Source organism: Paramisgurnus dabryanus, chromosome 14 (genome assembly GCF_030506205.2).
Source record: "Paramisgurnus dabryanus chromosome 14, PD_genome_1.1, whole genome shotgun sequence".
NCBI lineage: Eukaryota > Metazoa > Chordata > Actinopteri > Cypriniformes > Cobitidae > Paramisgurnus > Paramisgurnus dabryanus.
The window spans coordinates 751691-773311 of record NC_133350.1 but is presented as its reverse complement, the minus strand read 5'-3'; the positions used below and the strand labels follow the sequence as shown (position 1 = coordinate 773311).

The following is a 21621-nucleotide window of genomic DNA, read 5'->3' as shown; positions in this document are numbered from 1 at the left end:
GGACACTTTTGGATTTTCAAAAATTTTACCTAGAAGGCAAATTCTACCAGGTAATGGACACCTCTAGGGGTGCCATTGAGTTGCGGGACCACCCCCCTCGACCCCCAGTGACACGGAACCACTATTTGTCCATTTGCCCATTATTGGTCCGGATTTAGCGCCACACCCCTCGGGACCCCCGGGCACGCCCCCCAGGACACGCCCCCCCTGACACGGACCCACTATTTGTCCATTTGCCCATTATTGTTGCAGATTGACCCCCTGACCCCTCCTGACCACCCCCCCGATCCCCCCCCATGACACGGACCCACTATTTGTCCATTTGCCCATTATTGTCGCGGATTGACCCCCTGACCCCTCCTGACCACCCCCCCGACCCCCCCCCCATGACACGGACCCACTATTTGTCCATTTGCCCATTATTGTTGCGGATTGACCCCCTGACCCCTCCTGACCACCCCCCCGACCCCCCCCCCATGACACGGACCCACTATTTGTCCATTTGCCCGTTATTGTTGCGGATTGACCCCCTGACCCCTCCTGACCACCCCCCCGACCCCCCCCATGACACGGACCCACTATTTGTCCATTTGCCCGTTAGTTGCGCGGGTCGACCAACTGACCCCACCGGACCGCACCCCCGACCCCCCCCCATGACACAGACCCACTATTTGTACATTTGCAGACTACTTTTTTGGGAAAAGGTCCAAACCCCAAACGGACGTCACGGGCCCTGCTTACGTCCCCTCACGCGCCCTGTAGCGCAGAGTTCGACGCGAAAATGTCGTTCCTGTCCGTTTTTGCTCAATTTGGACCCTAGCTCTACCGAACCACCCCTACCTCCTCCTCCTCCATCGGCTGTAAGCTTGCCAGTCGTCCGTTTCAAGATCCGGCCCGTCTCGGGGTCCTGGGGACGTAGTGACACGAACCAGGTACGAAAAATAACATTGCTTTAATGGAGACGTGTCAGTGCCGTCACGCGGCCCCGTAAGGGCGCGCGGCTTCGAAACGCACGTGGTATCCCCTTGCCGACGGCCCAGCTGAGGAATCCGGCGGCCTGCCCCCCGAGAACCTTTCGTGACCCTACTTGCCAACCCTAACCCTAGGCGTTTTGTGATTGCACTGGGAGGCACACCGAGGGCGCTGTGGGCACGGCGTACGCCGAATGCGCGCGGGCTTCGGAGACGTCGTGCCAGGGCCCTCTACTGGACCGCACGCCGAATTTCGGGCACCTAGTCCTTTTCCCGGCCTCGCGGGAGCACTGACAGTTTCCCGCTAAAACTGCGGGTTCGCGGACGGTGTCCGATCGGGTCAAAATTCGGCACCCGCGTGCTTGGGGGCCCCGCCGTACGGGCCCCCGAAGCGCAGACCCCTGGGACCTTCAGAAAAAAAATTAGCGAAACGGAGCTCGAATGGCAAACTACATGGTCTGGTGGTCTAGGCCATCAAGAGGATCATGATGAGTGATTTTGAGAACATTTGGACAACCTTGTCTTATTTTGGAGCTACGTTCTCCAGATTCGGATATGTCGATCGGGGGCCCCCCAGAGGTCATATGACACCACGCGGGGTCACGAGGAGCGCGTCCACAAACCCATTACGGAAAATAACATTGGTTTAATGGAAAAGTGTCGCGACCCCCGCGCGGTCCCCGAACGTCGCGCGGCCCCGATACGCCCGTCGTAACATCCCACGTGGGGCCCGGCCGGGGACTCCGAAGCACGCGGCGGAGAGCCTATCGCGAGCCGAGTTACGAACCCTAAAACTGGGATTTCGCGGCGCTCCTGTGCGCACGCGGTGCGGCGTTGGCGCGTGGGTTTCGGATATGTCGGGCCAGAGCCGTAAGACAGACCGCGTGCCGAATTTGGAGAGCTTACGACTTTTCCCGTCCTCGCGGGAGACCCGACAGTTTCCCGCGTTTCGGTACGCGGGTTCGTGTCGGCTTCCGATCGGGCCGAAACTCGGCACGCGCGCACTCTGGGGTCCCAAACGACGGAACCCGGAAGCGCAGACTCGAGCGACGTTCGGAAGAAGAGCTATAGGGCCGTATCTCGCGCGGGGGTCGCACTTTGCGGTGGGTTTACGCGGTCGCGAAGACTCCGATTCGACCGGGGCGCGCGCGGGTCTTCTAGTCCGGACGTCCTCTCCGCGTAACACCGAGCGTCGCGGCCGAGACCCCTTCGCGACTCGACCTGCCTGCCCTAGTTTTAAGGTTTTCGGCAGGGCGTAGCGCGCGCGCCTTACGCCGTCGGCACGCGGGTTCCGGATATGTCGCGCTAGAGCTCTCCGGCAGCCCGCGCACCGATTTCTGCGACCTTTCGACTTTTCCCAGCTTAGCGGGAGACCTGACAGTTTCCCGCTACCGGCCGTGGGTTCGTGCCGGAGTCCGATCGGGTCAAAAATCGGCACCCTCTATGTCGGAGTTCTCCCGAGACGGACCCCCGAAGCGCGGGCCGCTGCGGCGTTCCTGAAAGAATAGATCAAAAAAAAGCAACAAAAACTTGAGGCCTGAGGCCTATGGGAATTATAATGGGGGAATTTGATGTTTTCGGACGGCGGCCAAATTTTTTCTTTCGCGCCACGACGCTCGTCTTCGGATATGTCGTAGAGGGGCACTCTGTGAGCCAGGGCCCCGAATTTGGGGCACCTAGGCCCTTCCGGGGCCCTTCGGTGAGGCTGAGAAAATCCTCATTTTTTCACGTTTTTTGTATGGGACGTGAAAATTTGTCACCAGGGAACAAGTTTTCTAGGCGTTTCAGACGACGCTGATTCACCTGGTAAAATTTCTGTGAGAAGGATTTTTGAGTTTGGACTTGTGTGTTTTTTTGTGAGAAAGGGTGAAAAAAAGCTCAATTTGAGGCTTCATTGCTCAGCCCAGGAAGGTCTTAGGGACTTGAATGAGGGTTCGTTGGAAAGGCCCGGATACGAACTTTACAAAGAGCCCAGAGTCGAGGGTGTGGCCCATTCAGGGGCGGAGCTAGAGGCATTTAAAAATCAGAAAAGTGTGAAAAAGCTCAAGTTTAGGGCTCTGTTTCTCGGCCCAGGAAGGTCGCAGAGACTCGAACCGGGCCTTTCCAACGAGCCCAAGGTCGAGGGCGTGGCACTCTTTAGGGCGGAGCTAGGGGCTTTTGAATTTTAAAGCTCGTTTTTTATATCTCCGGCAGGGAAGGTCCTAGAGACTCGAGGGTGGACGTTTCCTCGCCGAGATATGGTTTTCCACTTTTGAAAATGTATGAAAAAGGCTTGTTTTCAGGGCTCGTTTGCTCGGCCCAGGAAGGTCCTAGGGACTCGATTGAGGGTGCTTTGGAAAGGCCCGGACTAGGCCTTTCCAAAGAGCCCAGGTTCGAGGGTGTGGCCCATTCAAGGGCGGAGCTAGGTGCGTTTAAATATCAGAAAAATGTGAAAAATCTCAAGTTTAGGGCTCTGTTTCTCGGCCAAAGAAGGTCTTAGGGACTCGAGTGAGGGTTCGTTGGAAAGGCCCGGACGAGGCCTTTTCAACGAACCCGAGCCGAGGTCGAGGTCGTGGCTCCTTCAAGGGCAGAGCTATGCGCTTTTGAAAAGGCGTTTTGAAAACAATGGTTTTTCGGAAAGGGGCGGGGCCATAGAGACTTGGGGTTGGGGGCGTGTCTGAGGGGGCGGCGAGACCTTTCAAACGACACCACCCCCAAGTCTCTACGACATTCCTTGGCCGAGATAGATTTTTTTTTTTTTTGGATGAAATGTTCAAAAAAAGACTTTCTTGAAGATTTGCCTCAATTTCTTTTCTGTGTGAAAATTTGTAAAAAAATGCTGATTTTCAGGGCTCTGTTTGTCGGCCCGAGAAGGTCGTAGACGCTCCATTTCGGATTCCTTAAAAAGCCCCTGGGGAGACCTTTCGAAGGAGCCCGAGTTCGAGGGCGTGGCCTTCTAGGGGGCGGAGCAACGTGCGTTTGAAAAAATAGCCAAATTTCGTATATCTCCGGACCGGAAGGTCATAGGGACATGGGGGTGGGGGCGTTTGAAAGGTGGCGGAAAGCCCTTTCCAACGAGCCCAAGGTCGAGGGCGTGGCACTCTTTGGGGCGGAGCTAGGGGCGTTTAAAAATAAAAGCTCGTTTTTCATATCTCCGGAAGGGAAGGTCCTAGAGACTCGTGGGTGGGGGCGTTTTGAAGGTCTCGGAGAGACCTTTCGAACGACACCAGTCTCGAGTCTCTACGACGTTCCCTCGCCGAGATATGGCTTTCCACTTTTGAAAATTTATGAAAAAGGCTTGTTTTCAGAGCTCGTTTGCTCGGCCCAGGAAGGTCTTAGGGACTCGAATTAGAGTGCTTTGGAAAGGCCCGGAATAGGCCTTTCCAAAGAGCCCAGGTTCGAGGGTGTGGCCCATTCAGGGGCGGAGCTAGGAGCATTTAAATATCAGAAAAATGTGAAAAATCTCAAGTTTAGGGCTCTGTTTCTCGGCCCAGAAAGGTCGTAGAGACTCGAATGAGGGTTCGTTGGAAAGGCCCGCACTAAGAGGGTGTAGCCTAATAAGAGGCGGAGCTACGGTCATTTGAAAATGTAAAAAAAAAGCTTGTACTTATGTTTTTTTTTTTTTTTTTGTGAAAAAGGCTAAGGTTTAGTGCTCTTTTCCTCAGCCGAGCAAGGTCGGAGACACTTGAGCTTGGGTTCGTTGGAAAGCCCTGGAACAGTACTTTCCAACAGTGTCAATGGCAAGGGCGTGGCCCTCTTGAAGGCTAAGCTACGGGCATTCAAATTGGGAAAAAAAGGCCGAAATTCATTGCCTGAGACAAAAAAATTCCCGGATTTACTTCAAACTCGCACCGCGCGTAGAGGGTGCCGAGACTAAGACAGGAATGTGTGTACCACGTTCCTAGCTCATTCCTGCGCCGAGATAGAGGCCTGACACTCGCATGTAAATAGTCTGCCAATGGACAAATAATAGGTTCGTGTCAGTTTTTTCCTTTAGAGCCTCAGCGATTTCGACCGCATGACTGCGACACGGACGAAGCACGGATAGCGTCAAAGTCACTTGCGCGCGCGTACGACAACGTGCGGTCAAGAACATGTCGTACGTACGCGCAAGTGACCTCGACGCTCTCCGCGCTTCGTCCGCGTAGCGGTAGTGCGGTCGAAATCAGTGAGGCTCTTAAGGAAAGCAGTGACACTAACCCATTATTTGTCCATTGGCAGACTATTTACACGTGAGTGTCAGGCCTCTATCTCGGCACAGGAACGAGCTAGGATGGTGGGACCCGCGCCAATGCCAACGCGTGGTGCGAGTTTGGTGCAGATCGGGAGAGGTCAAAAATTTGGTCCAAATTTTTGACTAAGTCCCGTCCGTTCTTCAGTATGGGGTCCGAAATTTTGTCACCAGGGACCAAGTTTTCTAGGCGTTTCAGACGACGCTGATTCACCTGGTAATATTTATGTGAGAAGGATTTTTGAGTTCGGACTTAGTGTTTTTTTGTGAAAAAGGTGAAAAAAAGCCTTATTTGGGGCTTTATTTCTCGGCCCAGGAAGGTCCTAGAGACTCGAGTCGTGGTTCTTTGGAAAGGCCTTGACGAGACCTTTCCGACGAACCCAAGGGCGTGACTCACTCAGGGGCGGAGCTAGGGGCATTTGAATAAAATAACTCATATTTTATATCTCCGGAAGGGAAGGTCCTAGAGACTTGAGAGTGGGGGCGTTGTGAAGGGTGCGGCGACGTGGTACGACAGGGTACGCCTTACGTCATTTTTTTGGAACGACATTTTTTACATCCCCGGATTTTGTTCAAACCTGCCTACGCGTGAAGAGGGGGTCGGGCCGCGCGCGGGAACGCGGGTCTCGAAGCGGTGACTGGTTGCGGAGCGGAGATACGGCACTGACACGCATGGCCGGACTTACCATTGGGCTTGAGTGGGCTTGAGCCCAGGGGCCTCGGCCAATAGGGGCCTCCGTGCTTGCTTGCGTTCGTTTGATTTGTTCAGTCGTTTTCATTTTTTATTTTACAGCCTATTGGTTGGTGCAGAATTGTTTGGTGCTGCATTTAATTCGTTAATATATATATATATGTCAGTCATCTTGGTGCTGAATATGACGCGCTGAGTTTACTGCTTTTGAAACCCATAGATGCTAGTACAATAGCGAATACGCGAAATGCGAGTCATGAATGAGCTTTACAGATAATGAGAAAGAGCAACGCGAAAATGAAGCGCTCAGTATAAAAAAGATTACTAGAGTAGCCTATGGTCTTGTAACTCAGTTTTTTTCTTGTTTGTTTGTAATCTTACGTGATACGCCGGTATACGCAGTATATCCACTAGTAATGGTCAAGGATTTCCGTATACCCATTTAAAAAAGCGTGAGGATACTTAACAGTGTGTGACAAACCTTTGACACTTTCATTCATAAATTGACATCTGAATCACTCACCATTCACATGCTGCACTTGCTACTTTGGCGGGTTTAACCTCATATACAGTCGGCTATTTGGTATTTAATGCATTTGACTTCATGCGGCACTGCGCGATCCGATCATCATATGAAATCAAATTATCACGGCGCAAAAGTGATTGTAAAGCAGACGGGTGTTTTCTAGTGGTTCAACAACAGCAAAAAGAATTACATCAGAGTACCGCGAGAGCGATTCGAGAAATCACACAGAGAAGTCTGCTTTCTAATCGCTCTCGTGGTACTTTGACATCACCAAGCGGTCTGCGTAGCGCCAAATGAAATCCAATCTGTTCGCAGTCTGCAGTTCACGCGACAAACAGTTTCTGTGGAGAAATAAATGAGTGAAGCAGAGCTACGAAACATAACAAAATCCGGAGAGTTAACAACGCACATATGATTATGTCAACATTTAAATCATCAGTCCAGTTTATTACTTCATCTGGAGGTGAGGATTCACTAAATTATGGCCATGTTGTTGTCCTGATGGTTTTTGATATAATCCACTAGCTAGCCTAACTTTCCTGTAGTTTCTCTTTCAGCATGTTTGCTAACAGAATCACAGTTTAAACTTCTGAAAAGTGTTCATTTTTATATCTACGTTCATGGTTTTAATGTATTACGTTCATATCAGACGCAAAAATTAATTAATGATCATCTTCTCCACTTTGGTTTTTGGTGTCTAATATTACATGATGGTCTTGTCATAATTATTAAATAACATCCTAAAATCTTTACTTTTTCATTCTTAAACACTGCACCCCTTGTACGCTATTTGCAAAAAAATACACTTGTTGATTATGTTTATAACATTATATGGTGTGTAATAAGGTGAATGTTTATCAAGACTATTATTATTTTCTTAAGCTAAGTCTTACACAATGATTTTAAATGTTGTTATGGGGTATTTTTTAATGTGCATGATTAATTTGGATTTGTGACATCCCTAAAAATACATGATTTAATTTTAGACTGGGCTTATGTTCTGCTTTAGAGATATAGGGGCAGTTTCCTAGTCAGGTCTTATCCTAGTCCCAGACTAAAATGCATGTTTGATCTGTCTTAATTTAAACACATCTTGCACTGATATATCTTAACATTGTCTCAAGACGCACACCAATAATGTTTTTTGTAAGGTTTGTTTGTAAAAACTACTTGAATGCCCTAATAATAACCTATAGCAATAGGCCTAGTGCTGGATTAATCTAAACCCTGTCGGGAAACTTCCCTAAAATATAGTTCTATGATATATTTTTTATTTTAGGTTGTTTACTGTATGTGTGCACTCTCAGAAGATAATTTACACAAGCTGTCACTGGGGTGGTACCCTTTCAAGTAGTACACCTTTGTACCTAAAGAGTGCATGTAATGGGAACAAATGTATATATCTGTACCTAAATAGTAAATATTAGGACCCATTTAAAGGGTACCATCCTAGTGACAGCTTTTGTACCTTTTGTTCTGAGAGTGTAGGGCCCAAAATTTATTCAAGCCCAGGGGCCTCCACCCTGGTAAGTCCTGCCCTGCTGACACGTGTCATCGATTCCATTCAAAAAAAATAATGGGTTCGTGTACATGTCGTACGTGCGCGCAAGTGACCTCGACGCTCCCCGCGCTTCGTCCGTGTCGCGTTAACGCGGTTGAAATCAGTGAGGCTCTAATGGAAAGCAGTGACACTAACCCATTATTTGTCCATTGGCAGACTATTTACACGCACGTGTCAGGGCTCTATCTCGGCACAGGAAAGAGCTAGGAGGGCGAGACCCGCGCACCCGTCTTAGTCTCGGCACGCTCGACGCGTGGTGCGAGTTTGGTGAAGATCGGAGGAGGTCGAAAATTTGGTCAAAAAAACACCAAAGGGGTACCCCTTACGTCATTTTTTTGGACAAAATTTTAAAGTTTGCCGGATTTAGCTCAAACCTCTCACGCGTGACGAGGAGGTCGCGCCGTGCTCGGGAAGGCGTGTTTGGGGGCGTTGAGTCGTTGTGGGGCGGAGCTACGGCCCTGACACGTGTCATCGATTCCATTCAAAAATAAATAGTGGGTTCGTGTAACTGTCGAAATTGCGCGAATGTTACCTTGACGCAATCCGGGCGTCGTCCGCGTCGAATCCGCACGGTCGAAATCGCAGAGGCCCTTGAGGAAAAAACTGACACGAACCCATTACGCGTCCATTGGCAGACTATTTACATGAGAGTGTCAGGCCTCTATCTCGGCACAGGAACGAGCTAGGAGGGTGGTACCCGCGCACCCGTCTCAGTCTCGGCGAGCTCTACGCGTGGTGCGAATTTGGTGATGATCCGGCAAGGTCAAAATGATCGGTCGGGAATAGACGACCGGGGTACGCCTTAACGTGTTCATCTCGGCGTGCTCTACGCGTGGTGCGAATTTGGTGCAGATCCGCGCAACTAACGGGCAAATGGACAAATAGTGGGTCTGTGGCATGGGGGGGGGCGGTCAGGTGGGGTCAGGGGGTCGACCCGCGCAACTATCGGGCAAATGGACAAATAGTGGGTACGTGTCATGGGGGGGGTCGGGGGGGGCGGTCAGGTGGGGTCAGGGGGTCGACCCGCGCAACTAACGGGCAAATGGACAAATAGTGGGTACGTGTCATGGGGGGGTCGGGGGGGGGGGTCAGGTGGGGTCAGGGGGTCGACCCGCGCAACTAACGGGCAAATGGACAAATAGTGGGTACGTGTCATGGGGGGGGGTCGGGGGGTGGTCAGGAGGGGTCAGGGGGTCAATCCGCGACAATAATGGGCAAATGGACAAATAGTGGGTCCGTGTCATGGGGGGGGTCGGGGGGGTGGTCAGGAGGGGTCAGGGGGTCAATCCGCACCAATAATGGGCAAATGGACAGATAGTGGGTCCGTGTCATGGGGGGGGGGGTCGGGGGGGCGGTCAGGTCGGGGTCAGAGGTCAATCCGCACAAATAATGGGCAAATGGACAAATAGTGGGTCCGTGGACGTTTGGGGGGGTCTCGGGGGGCGTGTCCGGCCGTAACGGGTAATCGGACAAATAGTGGGTCCGTGGACGGGGCAGAGTGTCCCCCTGGTGGCCGAGCGCCGAACGACGTCAGAAATCCCTAAACCCCGTGGAAAACCAAGTCGGCCATCTTTTGGGGGAGGGGCGCGAAAACTACCCCCTGAGGCGTCCGCTCGTCCGTGAAAAATTTTGGGCGCGCGGCGCGCAGCTGACAGTTACCCCATCCCGCTCGCCTCTATTTTAGTCTACGGATGTACGCTGTCCTAACCTGGTACCCTAAGGCGAGCATGTGACATGCTTGAGTAAACCCTTTAGATTTGTCATTTTGTTCTCATTGTTTGATTCGTGCTTTCTGTTGAGCTAACTGCCTTTTTCCCCACTCCCTCTCTGTCTAGACGTGCTGCTAAACGAGTACAGGAGGCACCAGGAGGGTCCCGAACCGACCCCTAAGCTGAGGGAAAACGTAGGGGGGAAGATATATCGCATTAAGAATTTTTTGTCCTTCATGGCCAAAGGAAGGTCAAAGCTCCACACTCTGACCTTCCTGAACGACATGGAAAGGATCCGGGGGTGAGTATGGTTTGCACATTCCGTTCACGTGACGGGTCTCCCGTGCGTTCTCTTTTCTGACTGTCTGTCTGTCTGTCCGTCTGTCCGCAGGTGGGTGCACAGCCTTAGGAAAAAAGTCATCGTCGACACCACGATAAACCACTACTTAAAAAACGTGGCGCAATTCATAGACTACGTGGTTGACACCCCTCCTGTGACCTGTCGGCTTTCGAAAAAGGCGCTGGTGGGAGTCCGTCGGGAGGTCCGGTCTCTAATTCGAGGGTTGAAGCGGCAGGTCACAGTCCACCAAATGGCGGTGAAGAGGTCGAAGGACGGGCGGCTAATTTCTAAGCAAACCCTGTTCCGGTGCAGGGCATTAGCCAAGGCCGCGATCCCGAGGATTTTCGGTAAGTAACTTAACCTAGACGAACCGTCTTGTGCTTTTGAACATCACCTGAGCATTGCTTTTCTTGTGTGTTTCCACAGACCAGCTGGAGAGAGACTTCTCTCAGAAGACTCAGTTTCTTCTTTACGGATATCTAACCGCCTATCTTGGGTCCATTTATGGTCACAGATGCGGCGTGTACCAGAATTTAACGATAAAAGAGGTGGAGGAAGCCGTCCATTCTGGGGAGGTGTTCCTGATTAACGTGAGTGCTCTGTCCTATAATGTCTCTCTCTCACTCTCTCTCTCTTTATCCGTGTCCTAGAGACTGCTTCATCACATTCTGATTTCTCTGCATCTCCTTCAGGTGAACACGCACAAAACCAACCAGGCCTTTGGACCGGCACAGCTGGCGCTGGTGAAAGAAGAGTATGGGTGGTTTAAGAGGCTGCTGAGCATCAAAGACAAACTGGTGGGCGGGACTGAGGCAGTCTTCTTTTTCTACACCTCCAAAAAGAACCCGTGCAAGAATCTCAACAATTACCTCCAGATGGCGTGGAAGGAGATGGGGCTGACGGGAACCCCCACTTTCACGGACCTCAGGAGCGCCATTGCCACGCACGTAAGTGGAGCGGTCTAGGGAGCTCAATTGGGTCTGATCAGTTTGACGTGTTTCACATCCGTCTTTTCTTTTTTACAGGCAAGGAACTCCCACGGGGCGGACGCGCGGCTGAAAATCTCCAAGTTCATGTGCCACAACACATCAACGGCAGACAAATTCTACGCGGTTAACCTAAACTGCTCTCAGGCTATGGATCACCGCCGCCTTTTCGAGGCGGCATTGGAGGGACCAGACATCTCCCCAGACAAGGTGGTCAGCAAGAAGAGAAAGGCGGCGGACAAAGCTCCTTGTTCTTCCAAGCACAAACGCAGCTCTCCCTGCCGCTCCTCGAGTCCTGGGAGCACCACTACGGACGAGGAGGAGCCTGTTTACCAGGAGTCCGGCGTGTCGTGCCTAGACGAGGACGAGGTGAGTTTCGATCATGTCATGTTCCTATGGCGTTTCATCTCTCTGGCATCGCAAAACATTCTAGCTTTTCATTTCTTTACTTTTTCACAGGACTTGGAGGAACCCCAGGACTTGGAGGAACCCCGGCCCACACCAAGGAGAATGCTGCCGAAGAACAAGAGGCCCATGGTGATCCTCACACCGCTAAAGTTCCCTCGCCGGGCCATCCTGACCTCCCCGGTCGGCAGCACCGGGAGCAGCCGCCGTTCGCCCCACACCAAATCGTCCAGCAGCATCAAGGGTCCGTCTTACAGGCGTCGCATAATAAAAACTTTCACACCGCTGGGCGTCGCCAAAGCCACGAAGGCTAAGGCAAAGGTCCAAAAGGCCTTAAAGACTCGAGCCCAAAAAAAAGCCAAGTAACGGTGGTTATTGTTGTGTTTTGAAATTTGTTCAGACATGTTCAGACAGGAACAGTTGTGTTTTTAAAATGTTCAATTGTTCCCGATGTTGCCTAAATGTTCAATGTTCTTGTTTTCTGTTTTTAAACTCTTCAGATGTTCAACTGATGTTGCCTAAATGGTCGATGTTCTCATGTTGTGTTTTTAAATTGTTCAGATGTTCAATTGTTCTATGATGTTTCGTGTTCTTTTTTCATTTGATTCACTTGTAAATAGTTTAATTTGAATCCACTTTATTCTTTTAAATTGCTGTTTGGTAACTTTTGGTTTTAATAAATGATGGCCCGTTCATTTGAACATTCCTCTCATGTGTGATTCCTATCTTTAGATAATTGACCTGGGTTAAAAACTTAAAAACTTCAACTCATCTTTAACTTAATAATTAATTTTCAATGCCAATTCATATTTATTAACATGGTAAATTGTAGAACAATAAACACTATGCCAAAGATAAAGCATTATTCACACTGTGACCTTTAACCTCTATGATCTAAATGGATAAAAGCATCATTAATGTGTGTCATATGTGCTTAATGTGCATGCAGGGCCTGTGTTCACACTGTGTGTCATATGTGCTTAATGTGCATGCAGGGCCTGTGTTGACACTGTGTGTCATATGTGCTTAATGTGCAGACAGGGCCTGTGTTCACACTGTGTGTCATATGTGCTTAATGTGCAGACAGGGCCTGTGTTCACACTGTGTGTCATATGTGGTTAATGTGCAGACAGGGCCTTTGAGCACACTGTGACCTTTAACCTCTATGACCTAAAGGGTTTAAAGCATTGTTAAAGTGTGTCATATGTGCACAATGTGCATGCAGGGCCTGTGTTGACACTGTGTGTCATATGTGGTTAATGTGCAGACAGGGCTTGTGAGCACACTGTGACCTTTAACAATGCTTTAAACCCTTTAGGTCATAGAGGTTAAAGTGTGTCATATGTGCACAATGTGCATGCAGGGCCTGTGTTCACACTGTGTGTCATATGTGGTTAATGTGCATGCAGGGCCTGTGTTCACACTGTGTGTCATATGTGCTTAATGTGCATGCAGGGCCTGTGTTGACACTGTGTGTCATATGTGCTTAATGTGCAGACAGGGCCTGTGTTCACACTGTGTGTCATATGTGCTTAATGTGCAGACAGGGCCTGTGTTCACACTGTGTGTCATATGTGCTTAATGTGCATGCAGGGCCTGTGTTCACACTGTGTGTCATATGTGGTTAATGTGCATACAAAGCCTGTGTACACAATCTTTGTCATATGTGCATTATAATACTTTTCTAATGTCTTATGTCTAATCATAAAGTACATTACATATATAAACCATATATAAAAATGCATGGTTTTCTGATGCACTAGAGTCCGGAAAGAGTTAAAAGTTTCTCTGAGCAAGATGTTTGTAAATATACTCCCTCTGGCAGACGTAACAGACTTGTGTAGAAGCACATGGTCATTTGAATGCTGCAGTCATGCCACATGTAAGTCTCTTTTAAATCTCTTTCAAATGTAATGTTCTTAGATTATTAATAGTTTGATTTTGCACTAATTATAGTCTTTTTACATTATGTAATGTGGCACATGTAAAAGACACAAGCACATAGTTAATTGTGGATGGCACATGTACATGCATTCACATTTAACACTCTCAGATGTTAATGCATGTGTGTTTGCAGTCTTACTTTTGTATTTTACAGCATCGTTGGCAGGCCTGAATCCATGTTAACTGACTTTGACCTTTGACCTTTGACCTTTGCATTGTACCTATGTGCTTGTGTGTTTTGCAGGTTCTGGTTTTTTTCCATGATTTAATTCACATTTAACACTCTCAGATGTTAAAGCATGTGTGTTTGCAGTCTCACTTTTGTCTTTTACGTCATCTGTGGTAGGCCTTGCATCCATGTGAGCTGACTTTGACCTCTGGCCTTTGCATTGTACCAATGTGCTTGTGTCTTTTGCATGTGCCATCCACATTTAACACTCTCAGATGTTAATGCATGTGTGTTTGCAGTCTTACTTTTGTATTATACAGCATCGTTGGCAGGCCTGAATCCATGTTAACTGACTTTGACCTTTGACCTTTGCATTGTACCTATGTGCTTGTGTCTTTTGCATGTGCCATCCACATTTAACACTCTCAGATGTGGATTTGCAGTCTCACACTTGTTTTTTACATCGTCTGTGGTAGGCCCCGCATCCAGGTGAGCTGACTTTGACCTCTGACCTTTGCATTGTAAGTATATAATTGTGTCTTTTGCATGTGCCATTCAAATTTAACACTCTCAGATGTTAAAGCCTGTGGGTTTGTAGTCTCACGCTTGTCTTTTACGTCGTCTGTGGTAGGCCTGCATCCAGGTGAGCTTACTTTGACCTCTGGCCTTTGCATTGTACCTATGTGCTTGTGTGTTTTGCAGGTTTTATTCACATTTAACACTTTCAGATGTTAATGCATGTGGGTTTGCAGTCTCACCTTTGTATTTTACAGCATCAGTGGCAGGCCTGCATCCATATGAGCTGACTTTGACCTCTGGCCTTTGCATTGTAACTATGTGCTTGTGAGCTGAATTTCACCTTTTAGCTGTGCATTTTTAAGGCAGACGCATCTACACTGTCCTTGTACTGCTTTTACATGCTCAATTGACAATGTCAAGTGATTTCCTTTCTCTTTTGTTTTCTTTACCAGACACCTAAATCTGAGTGCCCTTTGTGCCACAAGCACATAGTAAATTTCAAGCAGCACCTGCAGGTGACACATTATATTAAAAACCTGGAGGAGCGCCAGTTGTGGCAAAAGTTGGCAAGGGGCAGGGTTGTCCTTGGTGGACAAACCTGCCCCTTGTGCAACCACTTTTATAAGTGTTTCGAAGCCCATCTAATGAAACGCCACGAAGATGTGTCCGTAAGTAATTTGTGTTAGACATTTACTTGTTTCATTGAGCACAAAGAATTATTTTTTTCTTTTTCAGAGCGATGAGAAGAACAAAATCATCAAGCAGAAGAAGTGGGAGGTCACCATGAGGGCCTTGGCGGAGCTGGCATCCAGCAAACCTGCCATCCCCATGGTGACCTTGGTGGAGCTGCAGGAAAGTGGAAGTAGGTCCTAGTTTTTTACTGATGTCTTAATGCTGCTCCACAACTCTCCTATCACATGCAATTAAACTGTTCTGTTTCTCTCTTGCTTTTCCAGTTGAGCGAAATGATGCCTCCGCTGCCTCCGCTGCCTCCGCTGCCTCCACCACTCCATCTCCCCCTCCATGTGAAATCCCTGCCACGCCTAATGTCACCTCCCCACCTGCCACCTTTTCCCTCAGCCCCGCAGTCACCTCCCCACCTGCCACCTTTTCCCTCAGCCCCACAATCACCTCCCCACCTGCCAACTTTTCCCTCAGCCCCACAGTCACCTCCCCACCTGCCACCTTTTCCCTCAGCCCCACTGTCACCTCCCCCCCTGCCACCTCAACTAGCCCTGATTTCCCCATGTCTTTCTCCCCCTTCCCTGAATTCCTTCCCACCTTCTCGCCTCCTCCTCCAACCCCCCCCTTAACCCAGACTCTATCAACTTGTCACCATGTGACTATTATATGGAAAGAACCCCCTCCCCTATAACAAGGGAGGAGGCTGAACTAATCGAGGAGCTGTTGGGTAAGTCTTACGTGACAAGTGTAATCTTAGTGAGGGTACAATGTTCCAAAAATTAAACCATTGCTTTGTTTTATTGAAGGAATCCCTTGTGATGTGGGGAAGATTGAGGAGCAACCACGTAGGTGTTCAATTGTGGACTCTTGGTTATGCAACTGAATTCTTCATGCAGCATAAACACAATTTTCTTCTTCCTTTCAGAACAAGACATGGCGACAGAAATAGAGAAAACTTTAGGTTTTAGTTTTTTAGCAGATCTCGAATTTTAATTTAATTTTTTTTTTATCTGTGTTTTTTGATTGTAAATAGTTTTTAATATTGTTATGTTCTTATTTTTATGTTCTTGTTTTATTAATTATTCATTCTTGTTTTAGTGTTAATCTTAATTAAATTTTGTAAATAGTTTTTATATTGTAATAATTTTTATAATCAAATTAAATAAAATGAAATTTTATCAAATTGAATTTTTTTTAAACAAATAAATAAATAAGAGAGTTATTTTTGAAAGCCTTATCACTTAAATGATAGTTCTATGAATGAGACAAGTAATCTGCATATATATAATCTACACACTTTGTAAGCTTTACAGAGACATGCCAAACATGCCTGCTGCATAAAAGTTGAATGAAAGATAATAGTTTTAACATGAGGTTCAAAGTTGAAAACAGTAAAAGTGCTCCCAGATGGTCACCATGCCAGAATCTTAATAGAGCAGTTCACTTAAAAGATGGGGCCCATTGACTTTACCATATTATTTTATTACAATGAAAACAGATAGGCATCATATCAAACTGAAGCTCATTATGTACAATTTCCAAAGATTTAATCACATTAACTTTGTTGTAACTCATGTGAAACTAAGAGAAACAATTAAAATAGTTTTAAACCATACTTTAATCTACACACTTTGTAAGCTTTACATAAAGATGCCAAACATGCCTTCTGCATAAAAATTGAAGCAAAGAAAGTAGTTTTAACTGGAGTTTCAAGGCATCACATCAAACTGAATCTCGTTATTTCCAATTTCCAAAGATTTTATCACTAAAATATTTTAAACCATACTTTAATCTACACACTTTGTAAGCTTTACATAAACATGCCAAACATGCCTGCTGTATAAAAATTAAAGGAAAGAAAATAGTTAAAACAGGAGTTGAAAACAGGAAAAGTCACCTCTCTGCACCTTATCATATAGTGCATTTTTAATCTTATTTCTTTAAAATCTAAAGCTTTTTTATGTGTTTCCTATCAAAATGAAGCTCTTGATCTTCAGTTAACAAATATTTGGTCACATTGCCTTAAAAGTTATGAATTAAAAACTTACAGAAACTGAAACAAAAAATGGTACAAACTATTGTATGAACTGATGACTCAGCATGCCCCTCTTAGCCCTAAATAATGGGCCCTAAAATCTGGGTTGAGTCACCCATGATATCACAAAAAAATGGTACAAAAATTTTTCTACGTTTTTATAACTTTATAAAGGATTACATTTAACTAAATGTGAACAAATATTTGTAAACTGAAGACCAAGAGCTTCATTTTGATAGGAAACACATAAAAAAGCTTTAGATTTTAAAGAAAAAAGATTAAAAATGCACTCCTCCTCATTTGATAAGGTGAAATCTCAAGCTTTTTTAATGTGTTTCCTATCAAAATGAAGCTCTTGATCTTCAGTTTACAAATATTTGTTCACATTTTCTTACATTTAAGTTATAGAAACTGACAAAAAAATGGTACAAACAACTTTTATGATATGATGGGTCACCCATGATTTTAGGGCCATTAGCACATAAGAGGGGCATTCTGAGTCATCAGTTTCAGTGCAATTCTCACCTTGCAGGGGCCTGTGTAATGCTGCAACCTCATTGGCTAGTTTGAATCCAGAAACAGGGTTAAAGAGAGACCATTTGGTCAGTTCATATTATCCTTGTTTACCTGGTTTGTTTTAAACCTCACATTTTGCTCCCAGACAACGAATTTGACTTGGACTTCATTTGACTTCATCTGATACTCTTGAAAAATGGCTGAACAAGCTCAGAAGAAGAGGTGAGACTTGTGTTTGTGTTAACTTTGGCTCAAACTATGAAAGACCTCATAGTCTAAACCCTTTATCTAAACCATTTAGAGAGTATAAACATAACTATTTCAAAGTGCCTTTTAAGTGCCCTAACCATGGTTTTATTGTGTTAAAAGCATAGTAACCATGTTTTTTTGGTGTATTGATTACAAATTAACAAAACCATGGTTTTACTACACTAACCATGGTTTAACTAAAGTTTCTGAAAAACTATTCATAATTTTCGTAAGGGTGAGCTTTATTTTGATTAAAAGAAAAAAAAACAAGTTTTTTATGTTTTTTGTTAACTCAGTAAAAATCTAATGTTAAAAATGTAAAAAGACAGAAAATAATCTATATCATGTATTTTTTTCTTGAAGGTCTGTTGATCGCAACGTTGTGCACTGCTTGCAGTGCCACAAACCCCACGACCATCTCTCTGTTCATCTGGCCAGGGTGTGCATGAAGAACTGCACACCTGAGGAAAGAGCAGCTGAAGTTCAGAGAGCCAAAGCTTCAAGCAGAGAGTGGGTCTGCAACAACAGGAGCTGGGACTTCAACCAGCTCTGTGTGCTCCTGCCTGACAGACGCTCTCGGGTCACCATGGTCAAGGAGCTTCTTAGACGTGGTTTTTTCATCACGAACCAGCCCCGGGACTCTGAGTCTGAGGGTGACCTGGAAGAAGAAGCTGCTGTTGCTGGTCCGTCTGATCTTCCTCAAACGTAAGGGCAATACTTAAATGCTTTAGCTGAAATGCTTTAATTTAAATGCTTTTCTAACTTAGCATTTTTTCAATAACTTTAATTGTCTTGTCTGCTATGCTCCAAACAGCCGGGTCGTTAAAAGGTGGGCTCCTGCCATAACAGACTGCCAGAAGATTTTGCGAGTGGCAAAGTCAGACGTGCTCAGGATCCAGAGGGACGTCCAGGTGGGCAGAGAGCTCTCCAGCACCCACAAGACGCTGTACCGTTACTACTGCGAGGCGCTGTTGGTGTTTGTCCACATGCAGCGTCCACGAGCTGTGGAAGCCTTGACTGTAAGTTCATACATTTTAACTGGTTTACCCTTTAAGCTGTAATAATGGCACACTTATGCATGTGTAAATAACACCTTTTCAATATTTTCCAGGATTCAGAGTGGGTGAACAGGACCGAGCTGGGTGACAGGGTTGTGATTGGCGTACAAAGGGGCACAACCTCAAGTATGCAGATCGCTCTGACCCAAGAAGAGCAAGCTGTAAGTTTTACAACGATCGAACTGTTGATGGCTTATCACCATTGTTTTACATTTAATAACTCATGGTCTTTTTTGTAGTGCTTGGAGCTGTACTTCACCACCATCAGGCCTGAGAGCGTTCAGTCTGAAAAGCTTTGCAAGACCTTCTTTGTCTCGTCATCCAGCGTGGATGTTCACAGTGTCTCACGGGACATGAATCGGTTCCATAAATTGTAAGTGCCCAACACAGGTCCATGTGCATGTGTGTGATACACTTAAGTGCTTCTTACCTCATAACAGTCACATCACAATTAACATTTACTTTTTTTCCCCTGCAGGTACAAGCTGGCTCCTTTCTCTTCCCAGTGTGTGCGAGGGGCTGTTGAGGCGGCTGCAGAAAAGCTCCCGGTGCAACAACAGGGAGCATTGCAGCATTACCTGGGCCTCAGCGCTGGTGCATTTCAGCCTCAGGATGTCGTCGACGCAGCTCTGCTGCTTGAGTCATTGTCCAGGTATGTCTCTTTATTCAACCAGGGCATAACTCATTACATTTTGCACATGAAATTTAGCAAGATGTCATTCACTTTTTTTTGTATATTATAAACCTTGTATTCCTTACATTTACAGGACTTCCGTGGATGAGACATCTTTGACCGCCAGCGGTACAGCACAGAAGGACTTTATTGAGTTTGTGGCCAGATTTCCTGTTTCCATCGAGGGTCAGCCACCATCCAAGAAGAAGCGGGTCGAATCTGGTTTTCCAGATGACCGCGTTTTTTATGACAAGTGGAGGATCACCCAGTATGCCCAGAGACAGGAATATCTGCTGTGTAAGTCTCCGAATCCATCATTAGAGCATTGTCACTAATTAACTCAAAACTATGCCATTAATTTACAGTTACAAGTGACTCGCAAGAGTAACATGTTTTAATTCTGTCTTTCAGCACATTTCACAGTCCGCAAGCCTTCGGCTGCAAAGGTGGCACGGCTTATCACGCAGGAGGGCTGGGAGGTCAACTGTCCTAAGCCAGAGGACATCGAACGGCTGTGGGTGCCACCTTCGAAGGTAGCAGTTGAAGATGACAAGTTCATCCTCAGCTGTGTTTCTCAGCAGACCTGGTCAGGCCTGGCCATCAAAGACTTCGGTGCCAAGCAAGGTTTAGGTACGGAAACCTTTCATTTGTGCAGGACATAATGTAAAATTTCATTTTAGCAGCCATGAACTTCATCAAGACTTGAATTTAAATTATGAACTGTTTGTCTACATGTAGTGTTTATTCATTAACTCAATAAATAAAACTCTTTTTTATAGGAGTCTTGCGACCCGGCAGTTCTCCATGCACGACATTGTCTGTGACTACCATGGCAGGGTCATCTCAGGTGCTGAAGGGAGGGCCAAGATGGAAGGACTGAATGACCAAGCCGGGTACCTGTTTTTCTTCAAGGCTGCCCAGACCTTCCCCTGTGAGTGCCACCCTGCTACAGACACTGTGGGCAGGCGGATTAATCACTCTATGAGGGCGCCTAACCTGAAGCCCTTTCACTGCAGGCTGCGTGTGAATGGAGAGGAAAAGGTATTTTAATCTAATTTATGGCTATGTTCTAAGTGCATGTATGGTGTTGAGTGTATCTTGAAGCTGCCATCACACTAATTTCCTGCAAATTATTAATAAAATATATATATTTCTATATTTCTAAGGACACCATTCTCTTCAGGGCACTGCAGGACATCAGTGTGGGCACAGAGTTGTGTTTCAACTACGGAGTGAAACGGAAGTCCTTCCGTGGAGAGGGCCTGGACCTGGACTGGCTGGATGATTAGGCTTGGTCTTGGTCTTTCAGAGACATGTGTCGTGCACTTCCTCGCCAACACCTGTGCTTAATTTCTTGTACTTCTGTTTATAATTTTTTGGTGTATTTTTGTTTTGCACTTTAAAGAACACAACTGTATTTTATGAAAAGTGTATAAAATGTATTAAAGGAATTCACAAGCTTAAAACTCTCACTTTTTTAATTACTTTAATGTTTAACTTGCTCAGAAGTATTAATAGCCTTAAACCATTCTGTGTGTTTCTTGTATGGTTTGTGTATTTCTGATGCCCACTCTAATAAATCGAATACTTTTTTACTGAAACACAGTTGTTATAAAGTTTAACTAGCAGCAGCTTTAGCAGGGACACTAAAATAGCATAGCAATGGTCTCTCCCTTTGTGTGTGTATATTGGCTATGTTGCCATAGGGGCATAAATGGCAGATGGGCAGTTTAATGGGCTAATGGGCAGAATAGTGGGCTAATGGGCAATGCATAAATTGGCAGTGGGCAAAATAAACTGGCAAAATAAACTGACAGTGGGCAACATAACTTGGGGCCCCAAGGGGGCCAAGCCCAGAGGCCAAAAGTTGTTTTCCTCAATGACATACAAAGCAATTGGGCACCTGGTGGGCCTGCAACACTTTGGCACTTGGCCCTCTGGGTCATTTGGCCCCCAGGGGCCCTCAGAGCCATAAATGGCAGATGGGCAGTTTAATGGGCTAATGGGCAGAAAAGTGGGCAAATGGTCAATGCATAAGTTGGCAGTGGGCAAAATAAACTGTCAGTGGGCAACATAACTTGGGGCCCCAAGGGGGCCAAGCCCAGGGGCCAAGAGATGTTTTCCTCAATGACAGACAAAGTAATTGGGGCACCCAGTGGGCCTGGAGTACTTTGGCACTTGGGGCCCCCAGAGCCTGGGGCCCTCCTTGTCATTTGGCCCCCAGGGGCCCTCAGAGCCATAAATGGCAGATGGGCAGTTTAATGGGCTAATGGGCAGAATAGTGGGCTAATGGGCAATGCATAAATTGGCAGTGGGCAAAATAAACTGACCGTGGGCAACATAACTTGGGGCCCCAAGGGGGCCAAGCCCAGGGG

The 21621-nt window shown here is 46.7% G+C and overlaps 1 long non-coding RNA gene across 1 annotated transcript in view; it reads left to right on the top strand.

Moving 5' to 3' along the window:
* LOC141280717 (uncharacterized) overlaps positions 1-21621 on the top strand; it is a 136302-nt gene that overhangs the window by 47506 nt on the left and 67175 nt on the right. The window lies entirely within an intron of this gene.